Source organism: Lynx canadensis, chromosome A1, assembly GCF_007474595.2.
Source record: "Lynx canadensis isolate LIC74 chromosome A1, mLynCan4.pri.v2, whole genome shotgun sequence".
Taxonomy (NCBI): domain Eukaryota; kingdom Metazoa; phylum Chordata; class Mammalia; order Carnivora; family Felidae; genus Lynx; species Lynx canadensis.
The window spans coordinates 192,202,072-192,218,803 of NC_044303.2; positions in this window are offsets into that span (position 1 = coordinate 192,202,072).

Below are 16,732 nucleotides of genomic sequence, written 5' to 3' on the forward strand. Positions count from 1 at the left end.
AGGAATAATATATATAAACATCACTTCTTGAAGGAGGACTTTTTTGACTCAACTAAGCTATTTCCTCCTGATATATGTTCCTGTACCAGCAGGCACTTGTTCCGATTACTTGTTTATTGTAAGTCTTTCCCACTACATTGTAAGTTCAACGAGAGCAAGGACTAGGTTTGGCACATTAAAGGTACATGACAGGGCGCCTGGGTGGCTCAGTCAGTTAAGTGTCTGACTCTTGATTTTGGCTCAAGTCAGGATCTCATGGTTCATGGTTTCAAGCCCCACAATGGGCTCTGCGCTGACAGTGCAGAGCCTGCTTGGGATTCTCTCTCTCCCTCTCTCTCCGCCCCTTCCCTGTGCTCGCTTGCTCTCTCTTTCTCTCCCTCTCTCAAAGTTTATTTACTTTGAGATTAAAAAAAATATTTTAATCTATTTTAATATTTTAAAATAATTTAAAAGTAAATATTTTATTTACTTTGAGATTAAAAAAAAATAGAGGTGCGTGACAAACATTTGTTGGATAAATGATAAATGATCGTTCTGTATATGCATATACTGAAAAGTGTATGTATATCTTAGCTATATGAATGTGCAGATTCTCTGCTCTTTTCCTCAACTTAAGTTTTCAAATTAAACCATTTCTAGACTCAGAACTCATTTTATTTGCCAAAGAATAACCTATAACTTGGAGTTTATAAAAACCTTGAATTCTACTTTAGGGTTTTAGCTGCTTTGTCTGTGACAGTCATCAAATTGTTTTTGTTTCAGACTTTCCACATCAAAAGCTATATTCCCTGGATTTTATTTTACTCTTTAAAAATAACTAAAGCAGAAATCTTGAAAATCTTAAGTGAATCACTTGAGAGCCTCGAAGTGGTCTCTCAAATACAGGGCATTCCAAAATATCAAAATGGGTATTCCCAAACACAGGGAAAATGATTCCCGTGAAGCATGCATTTCATCAAGAATACTTTGCAAGACATCTAGGGAAGTGAGATATCAACAGCTTGCAAAAGGAAACGAATCTTTCAAAGACAGACCTCAAATTCAGTGTCTCAGTTGTTTGCAAATCCTCTGATTATTTTCACCTTTCTTGTTTCAGCACTAATCTTGTACTTCTGCTGGGGTTGTCTAGTGGCTAATTATTATCACTACAAGAGGGTGCTTAGGAAAGTAACTATGTTAGTGAAGTTGGAGATCCTGGGTGGCTCAGTCGGTTAAGTGTCCAACTCTTGACTTCTGCTCAGGTCACAATCTCCCAGTTCGTGGGATCAAGCCCATGCGTGGGCAGGGGGCTGTCAGCACAGAGCCTGGTTGGGATTATCTCTCCCTCTCTTTCTGCCCCTCCCCCTGCTCGCGCTCTCTCTCTCTCTCTCTCTCTCTCTCTCTCTCTCTCTCTCACACACACACACAAACACAAAATAAATAAACATCTGTTCTTTAAAAAAAAAAAAAAGACTTCAATGAACCTGAATTGAGGTTTGACTCAGTTTCTCAACTGAAAATCATGATGAAACCAAGATGCAACTTTTCTAAAATGATCAAATGTTACCAACACTATAAAAATGTTTACATGTCAGGATTGTCAGTTAAAAGCAGGAAATAACCAGTTGAGTCTCCAGGCTAACCTTCTCAAATAACTTCTATGAGAAGCACTTAGAAGCAAATCGGTCCAAAATTTACACTGGGTGACAAGTTTCCTAAGAAAACAACACATCTTTGTTTCCTTACCGACTGGCCCAGTCTCTGTCACATACCTCTACGCACATAATGCTACACAGTACGTAACACTAAGTTCAGCACTTCAAGGAAATTGTTCTGTCCCTCCCCCGCCTCATCTTCCTCTCCAAAGGGCATTAAATGTATGGAGAGAAGGGCTGTACCTGGAGCGATCTCTCAATGGCCAGAGACAAGAGGACTTCGCAATTTTCAGAGAAACTTCTGGATTCTCAGAGCCCTGTGATGAATGGATGGCCTGACCAGCTCCCACATCTTAGATGTGGATATTACCTGGATTTTTCGGACAGGGCCAAATGTGTACACCCATGTTTCCAACTTTTGGGCTCGGTGGGAGGGGCATGCTCATTTCTCAGACCATAACCATTACAGCCTCGGCAGCCACACAGGGTCGGTCCCATGGCTCTCTCTGGGTTCCCTAACCACTGGGCTCACGCCTGCCTCCTACCACCAGTTTTAAGATACACCCACACAATGGAATACTACTCAGCAATAAAAGGTATATACTATTGATCCACCAGCAGGGATGAATCTCAAAAGCACAGGCTAAGTGGGGGAAAAAAAAAAAAAAACATTAAATACTAGGTCATTTCATGTCCATGAAATTCTAGAAAAGGCAAAACTCTAATAGTAGAAAAGCAGATCAGTGATTCCAAAGGCCAAGGATTAAGGGGAGAGGACTGACTTCAAAGGGGCCCAAGGAGACCTTGTGAGGAAATGGAAATATTTATATCCTGACTGTGGAAATTGTGGACCATATATACTTTTCAAAACTCAGACTTGTACACATAAAGTTGTTGACCATTAATGAATGTAAACTATTCCTCATTAAGGCCTGATCTGAAAATAATAAAAATTATAACCACAGAAAGTAAGCGAATCACTCTCTATTTAACTAATACTTGGAATTAAAGCCCTCCATTTCGGGGCGCCTGGGTGGTTCAGTAGTCGGTTAAGCGTCCGACCTCAGCCCAGGTCATGATCTCGCGGTTCATGAGTTCGAGCCCCGCGTCGGGCTCTGTGCTGACAGCTCAGAGCCTGGAGCCTGCTTCTGTTTCTGTGTCTCCCTCTCTCTCTCCCTTTGCCCCACTCGGGCTCTGTAGCTCTCAAAATAAAATAAACATTAAAAAAAAAAAAGTCCTCCATTTCCATAAGAGAAAAAATGTATTGCCTGATAGTCAGACCATGTTGAATTCTCCAAGCTACAGGGTTATTCCCAAATGGAACACTTGTCAACCTTTCATATGCATAGGTATCACCTAGGTAATTAAGGCTGGGGCCTGAGATTCTGCATTTCTAAAAAGCTCCAAGGGGACATTGATGTTGCTGGTCCACGGGCAGACACTGAACAAGGCTATAAAAGACCCACAGCTTCTCCTGCTAACAGAAACGTTGACTGCTTTACCAGTCATCGTGTTCATTCCCTACACAGCGAATGGCGATTTTGCTAGCATATCTTAAATTTTGCTTGCTATCTTAGATAATACAATTAAATATTACATAAAACAATGTATTTTTAGAGTGAAAAGAGCTGAAATGCCAAAAGCTGGGTGCTTTGTAAAGACTCAATAAGGGTGAGTTTATAAACCAGTACTCTCGACGTTGTGTGGACAGCGATAAAAGATTATATAAATGTAGAAGTATAACTGACATTAAATACAGTACAGATATTTAAATAGTACCATTAGATGAGTTTTGCAAGTGCAGATATGCTTGAAACCATCATCACAGGCATAACGAACCTACCTGTCCTACGCCAGTGTTTCCTTGTGTCTCTCTGTAATCTCGCCCTCCTGCCTCTACCTCCCAGGTCCCATCTCTTCTACCCCCTAGCAAAACCCAATGGATAGATTGCATTTTCTAGAATTCTTTTCTAAATGTAATCATAAAATATATGTTCTTTTTGGGGTGCTGTCTTCTTTCGGCATAATTATGTTGAGATTCATCTGTGTTTTCCTGTGTAAGATTTCATTCATTTTATTGTTGATTAATATTCCCATGGATATGCCACATTTTATCTACTTACCTGCTGATAGACATTGACTTGTTTCCAATTTCTGTACATAACAAAGAAGCTGCCATTAATGTTTCTGTACAACCATTTCCATTAACATATATTTTGATTCCCTCTGACTAAACGCTCTGGAGTTGAACGACTGAGTCACATAGTAGATACATGTTTAACTTCTTTCAAAACTGCCAAGCTGTTTTCTAAAGTGGTTGCACCATTTTATATTTTACTGACAGTGTATGAAAGTTGTGTTGCTATATGTCCTTGACAAACATTGGCACGTTCTTTTTAAAATTTATGCCACTCTAATATGTGTGTAGAGGTATCTCATGGCTTTAATTTGTATTTCTCTAAGGACCAATCTAATAATCTTTTCATATCCTTCTTGCTTCTTTTATGCATTTTTTTTTTGGTGAAATGTCTGTTTAAATTTTGCACCCATTTTTTTTTACCTGAGTGTTTTACCAAGATTTAAGAGATTTTTATATATTCTGGATACAGGTCCTTTAGCACAGATGCAATTTACAAATGTTTTCTCCCACTAAGGCTTGTTTTTATGCTTTCTTAATTAACGGTGTCTTTCAAACAGGAGAAGTTCTTAATTACGATAAAGTCTAATGTACCTCTTTCTTCCTTTTTTGGGTTTTCTTCCTTTTGTGTCTTTATATTTAAAGTGGTTTTCCTGCAGGCAGTATGCAATTGGATCTTTTTTTCTTTTTTTCCTAGAGAGACTGAGAGCATGAGCAGGGGAGTGAGGTCTCAGAGAGAGAGAGACAGAGACAGAGACAGAGGCAGAGAATCTTAAGAGGGCTCCACACTGATGCAGAGCTCAATCCCAGGACCCTGGGATCATGACCTAAGCCAAAATCAAGAGTCAGAAGCTCAATCAACTGAGCCACCCAGGCATCCCTAGATCTCACTTTATAAACCGAAACTTACAATATCTTTGGAGTTTTGAGACACTTTACATTTAATATGATTATTTATATGGTTGAGTCTAAGTGTACCTTCTTAATATTTGTGTCACCCTTTCTTTGTTATTCTTTCCCTTTTTCTCTGTTTTTTTTTGGGGGGGGGTAGATAATGTTTGTGATGATTCTATATGATCTTGTGTTGTCTTCTTAACTGTAACCTGAGATATTTTAGTTGTTTCTTTAAGATGTATAGTGTCTATATACATTTGTGGGTGTTGTTTTGATTTCTTATTTAGTTTATTTTCTGTTTCATTTTAGATAGTTTTTATTTTTATTGCTATATTTTCAAGTTCATTAAATTTTTTTCTGCCATGTTTAAACTATTCTAATCCCATCTATTACATTTTGCATCTCCAACATTTTAATTTCCTTGTCTCCAAGTTTTGGCTATATTATATATATAACATAATATAATGTTATTATTATGTATTATATTATAATACATTATTAATTGTATAATATATAACATAATGTATATAATATACAATATATATTAATATATGATATATTATAGATATTATAGACTTACAAAATCTTGTCCATATCATTCTGATAGAGAGAGAGAGAGAGAGAGAGAGAGAGAGAGAGCACAAATGGGGGAGAGAGGCAGAAGGAGAGACAGAGACAGTTTGGATCGAAGGCTGGATCCCATGACTCTGGGATCATGACTTGAGAAGAAATCAAGAGTCAGGTGTTCAACCCACTGAGCCACACAGGCACCCTTAATCTTTTCCATATTTTGATATGATCAATCTTTTCTCTTGCTTCTTGAATATATGGAGTACAGTTAAAATTGTTTTAATGTACTAATCTACTGAAGATCCCTGGAGATTTTCCCTCTCTGTGCAGCTTTCTTCTGTCCTGTATTCTACCCTGCAAATTCGAACTGCCTTGGCCTCACCGGGCTCTGGGCTCTATCTCCCCACACTTACTCTGCCTAGTTTTTCCCTCCGTGAACTTCAGCCTGGAAATTCACTCCAGGTAGTAACCTGGGACACACGTGGGGCTGGCTTACTTGTTTCCTGTTCCTCAGGGATAATCATCACTCACGGCGCAAGGTCCAACATCTTAAAAACCCTTGTTTCATACATTTTGTATGTTCCCTTAGTTGTTTCAAATGGGAGAGTAAATCTCATTCTTGTTACTGCATCTTGGTTGGTATTGGAAGTCTTTGTAAATGTCTTAATTTTTTGCTATACTTTAAGACACCAAAGACGAACATGGCAGATGATTCATCATGGATATAATATGTGCAAGAAAAAGAAAAAAAAAACACTGTGCCCGATAAACAGACATATCCTCAAAGAAAAGGCCTTGACTGTGTACCTAAAGAATGGTAAGTATATGTACATATATATGTGTTAAATTAAATTAAAATATTTAATGTATCAATACAGCATGTTTGATTATTCCATCAACTATTGTGGATTATGTCAGGTGAAAGATTTTAAACTAACATATATCAAGATTTTTTGCAAAGATTATATTTAATTCAAATACAAAAGTCTAGCACAGTGACTAGATCAGTGGTTCACAGCTATGGTTGCATATTAGCATCCCCTAGAGAACCTTAAAAAGATGTTTCAGTGCCTGAGCCCTACCTCAAACCACTTGAATTATACTCCCTGATGACCAGCCCTGACATTGAGGCTTTTTAGAAAGGTCCCCAGGTGATTTGGACATACTTTCAGAGTTGAGATTTACAGACTCAGATCTTAGTAGGTGCTCAGTGAATGAGAGTTATTAATATTTGTATCATGGACATGGAAAGTAGATTGTCATATAGAGAAATTATTTGTTATTGGGCAAGAGTGCTGGTGGGCTCTAATCCACCATCTGCAATCAAGAAGTAGTGTGGCATTGGTCAAGTCATTTGACTTTCTTGAGTCTGAGTGTGTAAAGTAGCAAAACAATAATAATAATTTTTCTGCTTACAAACCAAGATGGTTAGGAGAAATAAGAAAGAATCTCAGAGCAGAGACTTCTAATTATGCCTCTTCTCCGATATATGATGAAACTGAGGTCAGAGAGGCAATGGATTTTTCCAAGGCAATTCATGGCTGTTTGAAAACAGAACCAAAACCACAACCCAGGTGCTATGGGTGGAACTATGTCCCCCAAAAGAAGATGTATTGAAGTCCTAACCCTCACTACTTGAAAATGTGACCTTCTTTGGACAAAATGCTGCAATTAGTTAAGATGAAGTTTATAGAGTAAAATTAGCCCTTGACCCAATACGGCTAGTGTCCTTAGAAGAAGAGGGCAGTTTGAGGTCAAGGACACAAAGAGAATGCCATTTGGCAATAAAGGATTGGAGTGGTACATCTATAAGCCAAGACCGCTGGCAAACCACCAGAAGCTAGGAAGAGGCAAGAAAGGATTCTCCCCTAGAGCCTTAGGAGAGAGTATAGCCCTGCCAATACTGTGATTTTGGACTTCTAGCCTCCAAAACTGTGAGGCAAGAAGTTATTGTCTTTAAACCACCAAATTTGCAGTATTTTGTTATGGCATCCCTAGGAAACTAATACACCAGGTTGCTAAGAGTCTTTCCATTATACAGTTGTCTTCTCTAATACTCTGTGTGCTTTGTAAATTGTAAAACTTCGAAATTTTATGTTATTATTTATACTGTTCTCCAATTTGCTTCAAGAGTACAAATTTTGTTTCCTGTAATTGGTTGCAAGTTTCTTAAGGGTAAGAAGCCCACAACTCCCAGCATAGTCCTTGAATGAATTAGTTGAAAACATAGTATGTATTCAGATACTATAGATTGAAATAGGATATAAATAAAGCTCATAAAAAATGTCAAAGTCACCAAAGACCTTCTGGAAGTTGAGAAACTGATTGTTAATGAGACTGAGTCTCCATATGGCATATTATTTAAGCTCAACATATGGCTATACACTTCAGGAGATTAAATTTCAATGTAATATATAAATATATTATAACATAAGAAACACATTGTGATACATCAGCTGAAAATATCTCAACTGCTGCTCTACCACTATATAAATGTACAAGTTTTTCTTCCATTAATGTTGAACTCTAGTGTGGATTCAACACCAATCATGTATCATCTTCTCCATCAAAGCAAATTTTGGGAAAGATAACCAACTTAGCTTGGGTTTCCCCAGAAATCAACCTTGAGGCAAGGTTTCAAAGGCAAGTAGTTTACCTGGGAAGTGAACCACTGGTAGGGGAGGAAAGGAGCACTATAGGGAAGGGGAAGGCAGCTAATAATGGGTATATTAGCCAGCAAATACACTATCAACATGGGCTTAATGGTCCTGGGAAACTCTGGAGCCCAGTGTAGCAGTCTCAGAGCTATCTCGTTTTAGGGTCAGAGACCTAGGGTATGTATATGTATACAACCGCTCCCACCAGTCATTAACTGAGAGTTGTTAAAGGAGCATGGGTGTTAATTCACCGAAACTTCTTGCTTCCAGTATGGATAGGATAGTCCCAGAAGAAGCAAGGCAGACCCTCAAGCCAAGACGTAGATATTAGCAGTTAAAGCAGTCCAGAGGGTTTTACAACAGTAAGCCCGAGGAGGTGGTGCAGAGAAAAGAAAGTGGTGGATCTTGAGAAACTTAATAGAAGACAATGGGGGAGGGAAAGGGGGGAAAAAAAGGTTACAGAGAGGGAGGGAGGCAAACCATAAGAGACTCTTAAGGACCGAGAACAAACTAAGGGTAGATGGGGGGTGGGGGAGAGGGGAAAGTGGATGATGGGGAGAGAGGAGGGCACGTGTTGGGATGAGCACTGGGTGTTATATGGAAGCCAATTTGACAAAAAAAAATTATATTAAAAAAAAAAAAGAAAGTGGTGGGCATAACAGCACAGAAGTTGAGAGCAAGATCTTTAAGAATCAGAAACCCTTGGTTCAAGCCCTAATGCCAACCCTGAACAATAGTTTACACTGGTCTAGTAACTAAACTTTTCTAAAGTTTTCTCTCTACAGGGAATAATGACAACAGCAGTACTGACCCTCAGGGTACTTAAAAGCATTTTAAGACTCACTGTAAGTAAAGCTTTATTACAGTGCCTGGCACAATCAATGCCAGCCACTATTATAATAATTTCTATTAATACTATACCTAAAATGTGAATTTTTTAAGTTTATTTATTTATTTTGAGGGGGGTGGGTGTTGAGGGGCAGAGAGACGGAGAGAGAGAACCCCAAGCAGGCTCCATGCTGTCAGTGCAGAGCCTGATATGGGACTAGATCTCACTCTCATGACAGTGAGATCATGATGTGAGCCGAAACCAAGAGTCAGATGCTCAACTGACTGAGCCACCCAGGCGCCCACCAAGTTGTGAATTTTTTTATGATGCATGCTATTCACATTAGGAGGTAACGGGGTATCAATATGGGAAGGTCTCACTAGAGCATCTTTATTCTGGGTTTCAATTCAAATGTTACCGAAAGTGCTACACAAAAGTTTTCACCGTATAGAAATAATGTATTGTTTTGTTCTTAATAGTGAAAACACGCTTTCCAAAAATTTGAATCTGTAAAATCTACCTATAATCAAATCAATTTAAATAAAATATAAGGAGCTATACTCCAAGGCAAACTATCTATAGAGATTAAAACTTTTTTTTTTTTTTTAATCCAAGGAAAAGAATCACTTCTTAGGGGAAAACTATGTAAATCTTGACTGTCTCTGCCATAGAAGCACACCAATGGGTAACAAAAATGAAGTAAAACAATAACATAAAATCTGGATAAAATGATAATTCTGAGGCGTGGCTCTCAATCTAGGATGATTCTTTTGTTCCCACCTCCCCAGAGGACATTTGGCAGTGTCTGGTGACAGTTTACTGTCAGAATTGGGGAGGGGTTGTATTATGCTACTGGCACCTAGTGACAAAAGGCCAGAGATGTCGCCAAACACCCCACAATACAAACAGCCCCCCACAACGAAGGCTGTGCCCACTTTGAGGAATCCTGATATACAGTTTACATAGTAATGCCATAAATCACTGGAGTCTCTAAACAATAAACACTTCTGATACGCAAGTGTTTTCTTAAATCATAAAATACTGTATATTTTTTAAATGTTAAAAAAAAAGGCTTCCTATGACAAGAAGCACACATCAAGAAGCCTTGAACCCTGAGCAGCAATCCCTACCATAAATTTGTTGTGTTTCAACCTGCCAGATGAAAGCAATTTCAACAAGCCATCCACAAAGCCAGGTAATTACAATGTTGGTATAGACATGACCTTGGTTAATTCACCCCAACTTATAATAGCTAAAATGATGACAGAGAAGAACGCAGGGATTTCTAAGGTCAAAGCTATGGCACATGGGGCTAAAATTTTCTTTTACAAATTATTTTAAGCGAAATGACGGTTTATTACAACAACATGCATTGCCTTTTTGTTTTCATTAGCAAACCCTCTGGGAACTTTAACACAACAAGTACAAGCTAAACCTGATTACTTGGTTTATAGAACACAGAGAACATTATCAAAGAGCTAATGACAATGCCTATTCACTTAGAACTCTGAGCAACCTGCCGACTTTTAATCAAGTTTTAAAGGTACAAGAACAAAATAAAAATTGGGAATGAGTGTTTTTACTTCCAACTATTGGAAGGTAAAGAGGCTTTTCAACAATTGTTCAAATAACATCAGAACCAAGATTAGAACATGTAAGCAGAGAAGCAAATGCATTTTCAGCAAGGCAATTTTTTTTCTAACTGACAAATTCCACCCAACTCCACAAGAAACTGTGATCCAAATCCATTTTTTCTACTAAAATTGCTTTGTTACAGCACAGTTGTAGCAAAACTAAAGAGCTGAAAACACATTTTCTTCCCTAAACAAGCTAAATAAGATGAGACCCAAGCATGTAAGCACACTGAGTTTTCAATTTACTAAATATATGTTAATGCATGCTAATAATAAACTCTTAAATAACAGCACTAAAACCGTTTTCATTTCCCTGATGTTTCTATTCATTACACTATCACTGGAATTATTCCAATCTTAAGGTTTGGACATTTAGCATACCAAAACCCAAGATGAAACAACAGATGCAAGTCAGAGAAGAATTACTAAAAGCATCTGTCAATTCCTACAAAATGTAAATAACAGTGAGAAGCAAAGTGTTATTCTGAAATCAAGATTCAGAACCTATGAACTGTAACTCTTCCCCCATTACCTGGGCAACTCTGACTCGAGTCCATAATACTGCACCAAGTTGTGATTTAGCATCTGTGATGTAAGACATCAGCACATCAAGGCCTATAAACAACAATGAAAAGAGGTATGCAGAAAGTTTACTATTCTACAAGTGTAAAGGGGTGAATTAACATTTTTCTAAATTTCTTTCTCCCTCACTTTTCTTCTTCCCGAAAGACAACATCCATGCATTTGACCACAACAGCTTTCAATGAACTACATGTTAACTTTTTCTCCTGCAGGAAAAATTCACATCCAAATCTGTTCCATTCTCCTTTGTCTTTGACCTTAATCCTTCATTGGTGAAGGGGAAAAATGCTTCTTTAAAATAATCTTATTTACAATAAGATCTCACTGCAATTGTATTATAATAAGAGAAGTCATGATGAAAGTTCTAATACCTTCAAGAAGTCCCCATCACAAATACATACGCCAAAAAACACAAAGCATATGAGTTCATACATCTTCAGCTTTTCAAAAAGACCTTCACTACACTGAACAAAAACATCAAATTAAAAACAAGACAATAATCACCACATGGTCAAGCCTATTAACAATTTCTAAAGGGTGGACTCCCTTAAACACTCTCCATTCATTCAATGATCTGATGCCAAGTTATAGCATATTTGGGGAAAAGATAACACAGGGAAAAAGCAACTTGAGAAATAACAGGATTATTTTTATGTGGAAGAAGACATAGTTCTTTAAACATCAAACTCTGAAAATATTTTTTCATTCAACTTTGAAGAGTCTAGACGGAGCATGAACAATGCCACGCACGCTCTGCCACAAGTCATGTTATTATCCAGGACTGGAGCTCTTGCATTTAGTCCTCTGAGCTCCCATCCTGACCCAGGCTTTGGGCGAGTAGCTGAGGTTGTCCAAATGAAAATGACAACTCAAAGAGCTCCCGAGATTCTCAGTCATTTGGGAGCAGATCCAGGTAGATCAATAAGAGCGAATGAGTGTGGTCACAATGGATGATGGGCATATGAACAGGATACCTTGGGAGTATTGTGGACGGGGCTAGGATCCAACCCTAGGTGGGATACAAACCCTGGATGGTGCCTCTAGACACCACCCAGTTCAACACCATGTGACGCTGTTTCCCATAGACTCACACTAAGGAAGGAAGAAGCGGCTCTCCAAAGTAAAATCAAGATGGTGGTACAGGAAAAAGGGATAGCTTCTAGGCAGGCAAAATCAGCAGATGTCCGGGAAGCCAGAATGATTTATTCACGTAGAATATGTAGGGCAGACCTTTATAGACAAAGGGATAGCATTTTATAATGAACTGTGCTTCTGCAATAGTAGCACTGGGGCCACTTGGCACTGACACGCAGGTAGACAGCCAGCACCAGAACGTCAAAACTAGCAGAAGTCAGCACTGACCATTAGCATTGGTCATTAACATTGTATTCCTCCACTGGTCCACTGTTCCATCACAAGAAAGACCAAAGGCACTGCTGGACCCTCTAATGATGAATTGCTCAAAGCAGCCGGGGGGGGGGGGGGTGGGGGGAGAAAAGAAAGAAAGAAAAAGTATCAGCTCACAATTGAAACTGCGTTTTTTGCTTGATCCTGACAACAAACTCCTTTCTCTTTCATCCAAGAACACAATGAGGTCCCCAGGTATTCTTGTGTTCCTCTGGAAAGCTGGAAGATACAGTCTTTTCATAAGCTCAGATCATTCAACTGATGTGGATCTTGAAAATATTACAGATTAATCCCAAAGAACACACTGTGTTTTGCCATATTCATGTCAGATTTGTAAGTCATAGCCTGAAGTTGACATGTATGACTAACACAGGCAAAAGACGGGATGGAAAATGAATTTCTCAGAAAGAAAGATACCAGCTGCTTGGAACTGTAATTAGTAAAGCTTCTAATTAACTGGCACTCTAAAAATAGAAGAAATCAGATACAATATATATCCTCTGACAATCATAAAAATCACAGCTCATTTATTAATGTAACAAGGCCTCCACACCCCATTGATTTTCTGTGATTTTATCAGAAGCTGCTTTCAAGCAAAACAAAAGTTCAGATAATCATTTCTAGTTCTACTCCCATCTCTTCCAACAGACTGAGACTTCCTTGAAGGCAGGAACTGTGTCACATGCATCTCTGGAACCCCAGAATGGGTCTGATGTCCATGCAAAAGGAGGGAGAAGGGCAGGGTGAGGGGCAAAGTCAACAGAAAAGGCAAGAGCAGCAAGGGGACGACAGACCTAGAGAGTGTTATCGCTGTACCTGCCACATCACCTACTACGGTTTCTACATAATCACTCAGCAAACGTTTGTGGGGCTGTTCCCTGGTGGACTCGAGTCCCGTGACTGGTCGGCGTATAGTCTCCTTTGATATTTCTTGGTTGGCCTGCAATGTCACTTTTGATCATTTTATCAATTCACCATCCTTTCATCAGCCAAAGCAGAACAAAAGGAGGCCTACTCTCATCCTCTTACTTTGGCACAGACTGCTGCATGAGTGAATTCTGGTTTTGTTTTGTATTTTTTTTTTCTTAAGGTCATTGCAAAAAATTTCCCTTGTTTCTTCCTCCCTGCAGGCTCTTAATTCAAGACAGGTTTCAGCAATATCACCAGCCCAGTAAGGGCTCTCGGATAAAAGAGCTGTCTGCCCAAGCTCCTCAATTGATCAGAGCTTTCAGACATGAAAGAGTAAACCAATTCCTAGTCAGCAAAGTTGCACTAGAGAAAAAAGCAAATAAAACCATCAAATGGATTACATACAAGCCTTGAATCCAAAATTAAAGAATATGGGGAAACAAGGTATTTAATCAATTAGGATGAGCCCAATATTCTCTTTACAGCCAGAAACCAACCAATTAAGCAAACAGCAAATAACAAGCATTCCATTCCTGATATTTGTATAGCAAATGATATGGTCATTCATTCTAATGTCCCAGCTTAAAGTTTCTGGCTTAATTCTTCAAATGTATTGAATCAGAATCATTTTTTTTTTTAACTCTGTCAACTCATTCAAGGTCATTTTCTTCCACTGAATCAGATATTTGTACTTTCACTAAGATGTGTGCTTTGGCCAGTTATGATATTTAAAAGGAGAGGTGGCATTTGGGGTGTCTGCTAATGTATCTAAACCATTCAATTCTACCTGACATAATGGAATGACATAAACAGAGTCCATTTCCATTTTAATGCAAAACAACATAGCTAATATCTTTTTACCATACTCTTATTTTACGATACTCTTACTTTACCATACTCTTACCATATTCCCTTATGCTATGTAATCCAAATTGCTATTCAAATAAGAATTGTGCAGTTAATGCCGTTATGTTCTCCTGATTAATCAACAACTTTCTAAAAACTTATGTAAGATAGCAAAGTTTTAAGTACAGCTGTTATCTGTAAAGAGACCGCAGGCATGTGTGATGAAAATGTAGCTTTTAATCCTTTATTTGGATTATATCTAAATAGGATAGATAGATAAGATACCGCACATTAAGGCATCTCACTCCATAAAGTGTTTCCTAGATATAAATTGGGCATCTTAGTATTAAAAATGGCATTTTGTGCTCAGTAGTATTTTAGTTAATGGGCTTAAATAGTTGTAAGTTATGCCCTGATGGTGGACATGTGAAAGGGGGGTGGGGGGCATTAGGCTTCTCAAAATTCCTATTACTTCCCAGGAACAGCTTTCACATTGGAAAAATCTGATTTCCATTACAACGTTAATTAAAGTAAATGGACAAAACTTGAGGACATGGTCTGGTGACCATTTTTCACATCCCTGGATGATCTGCGGTTTTTATCATCCATTACAAAAACATTTACGGACATATGTTTGCCATTAATAATTCAATAGGGGATGTTTTATGACAAAAAAAAATGAACTCGTTCGTGATTAAAAATACTGAAAACGGCATTATGTTAGCCATGCACTAATTAATGCATTCACAAACTCATTCACTCACTCATTCATTCATTCATTCATTCATTCATCAATTATTTATTGAATACATTCTATGCCCAGACCTTACATAAATAAGGAGGCAGGACTTTTTTCCTCTTATTTCTCTCCTCTTTTGCTTGCTTTGAACAAACATTTTATTAAGCAGCTTCTATGGCAAAACACTAGGGCAAGCACTATGGTGGATATGATGGTAAGACACACATTCCTTGCTCTAACTAATTTCTCAAACAACTGGGGGAAATGCTACATAAACAGCTTTTACATTAGGGAGGGTGAGCAAGCGTTAACGAAAGGTGCTATCAAAGCAAAGATCTGCAATGCAGTAGAAGAAGAGATTTCGGTGTCTGAGAATGGAACACTGAACTTGACCAGAAAAAAAGGAGAGGGCTTTCAACAGCAAAGAACATTCCGTGTGAAGGACTACATCTGCAAGGGCTTGGAAGTGGAGGCTGTACACGCTCAGGGAGCGATTTTGTTGAGCGATATCCTAATCGGCGCTTTTTCCACCCAGACTTCCTTTTTGTTCTGGCACCTTCCGCCTTTCAGGCCCTGAGGTGTGAGGTTGCCAACAGTGGCGGTGTGTGTGGAAACCGAGAACGCTGATGCCAAATCCTTGATGTTTTGACCCCAGAGCCACAGGCTCGGTGGCATACAGGTAGTGTCTGACTCATTGCAGGCACATTTCTGCAGAAATGTCCTCTTATTCTACCTTATTTGTCTTCACAGCATACCCACCACCTCAGAGTATCTCTTTGTTGGTCTGTCTCCCTCCACACTATCTGGAACAGAAGCTCCAGGGGACTGGTGTGCTTGTCTTCCCTGTCGCTTCCTTCCATCCATTCATTTTCTCATTTAATCAACTAAAATGAATTGAGCCACAACTCCAAGAATGAACCTGTACTAGAAATTAGAAGTATAAAGATGGATGAGACGGCATCCCTGCTTTGAAAGAGTATGTCATTCACAAAGGTGGGCGTTCAATTATCTATTCTTCTGTAACGATCTACTCCAAAACATAATGGCTTGGTACAACCTATTATGATTAGATTTCATAATTCTACTGGTCAAGAATTAGGACAGACCTGGGGCGCCTGGGTGGCTCAGTAGGTTAAGCGTCCGACTTGGGCTCAAGTCATGATCCTGCAGTTTGTGAGTTCGAGTCCCGCGCTGGGCTCTGTGCTGACAGCTCAGATTCTGCTTCAGATTCTGAGTCTCCCTCTCTCTCTGACCCTCCCCTGCTCGCACTCTCTCTATCTCTCTCAAAAATACATAAATATTAAAATTTTTTTAAAACTAAAAAGGAAGAATTAAGACAGACCATAGCAGGAATAAGCTCATTTCTCCTCCATTGAAGTCTGGGATCTGAGCTAAAATGGTTTATGCAGTCAGGGTCTGAACAACTGAGGGCTGACTGGGCAGCTTTCCCTGTCCATATGGCCTTTCCATTTGCGTGGCTTGAGCTTCCTTACAGCAAGGAGGCCTCAGGGTACTTGGATCTCTAACACTGGCTCACAGTCCCTGGAGATCAAAGTGGAACCTGCCAATCCTCTTAAAGGTGAGGCCAGAACTACCCTAGCATCATTTCCATCACCCTCCATTTGTCCACAAAGTCACAGTCCAAGCTGGAGGAAAGGGGAAAGAGACCCATCCCTCAATGGGAAAAGTGTCAAAGAATTTGCAGTGAGCCGAGACGAATCCCAAATTACTGTGCCATGAGGTAAAATACAAAGCACCAACACAGCAACATGCTGTCATCAAAAGCAAGACTTGGTTGTCTCACAGACATGGTTTTCAGTCCTGATTCCACTGTGTCCTAGGAATGTGACACTGGGTAAGCGACTTAGCCACTCAGAATTTTTGTTTTCTCCTC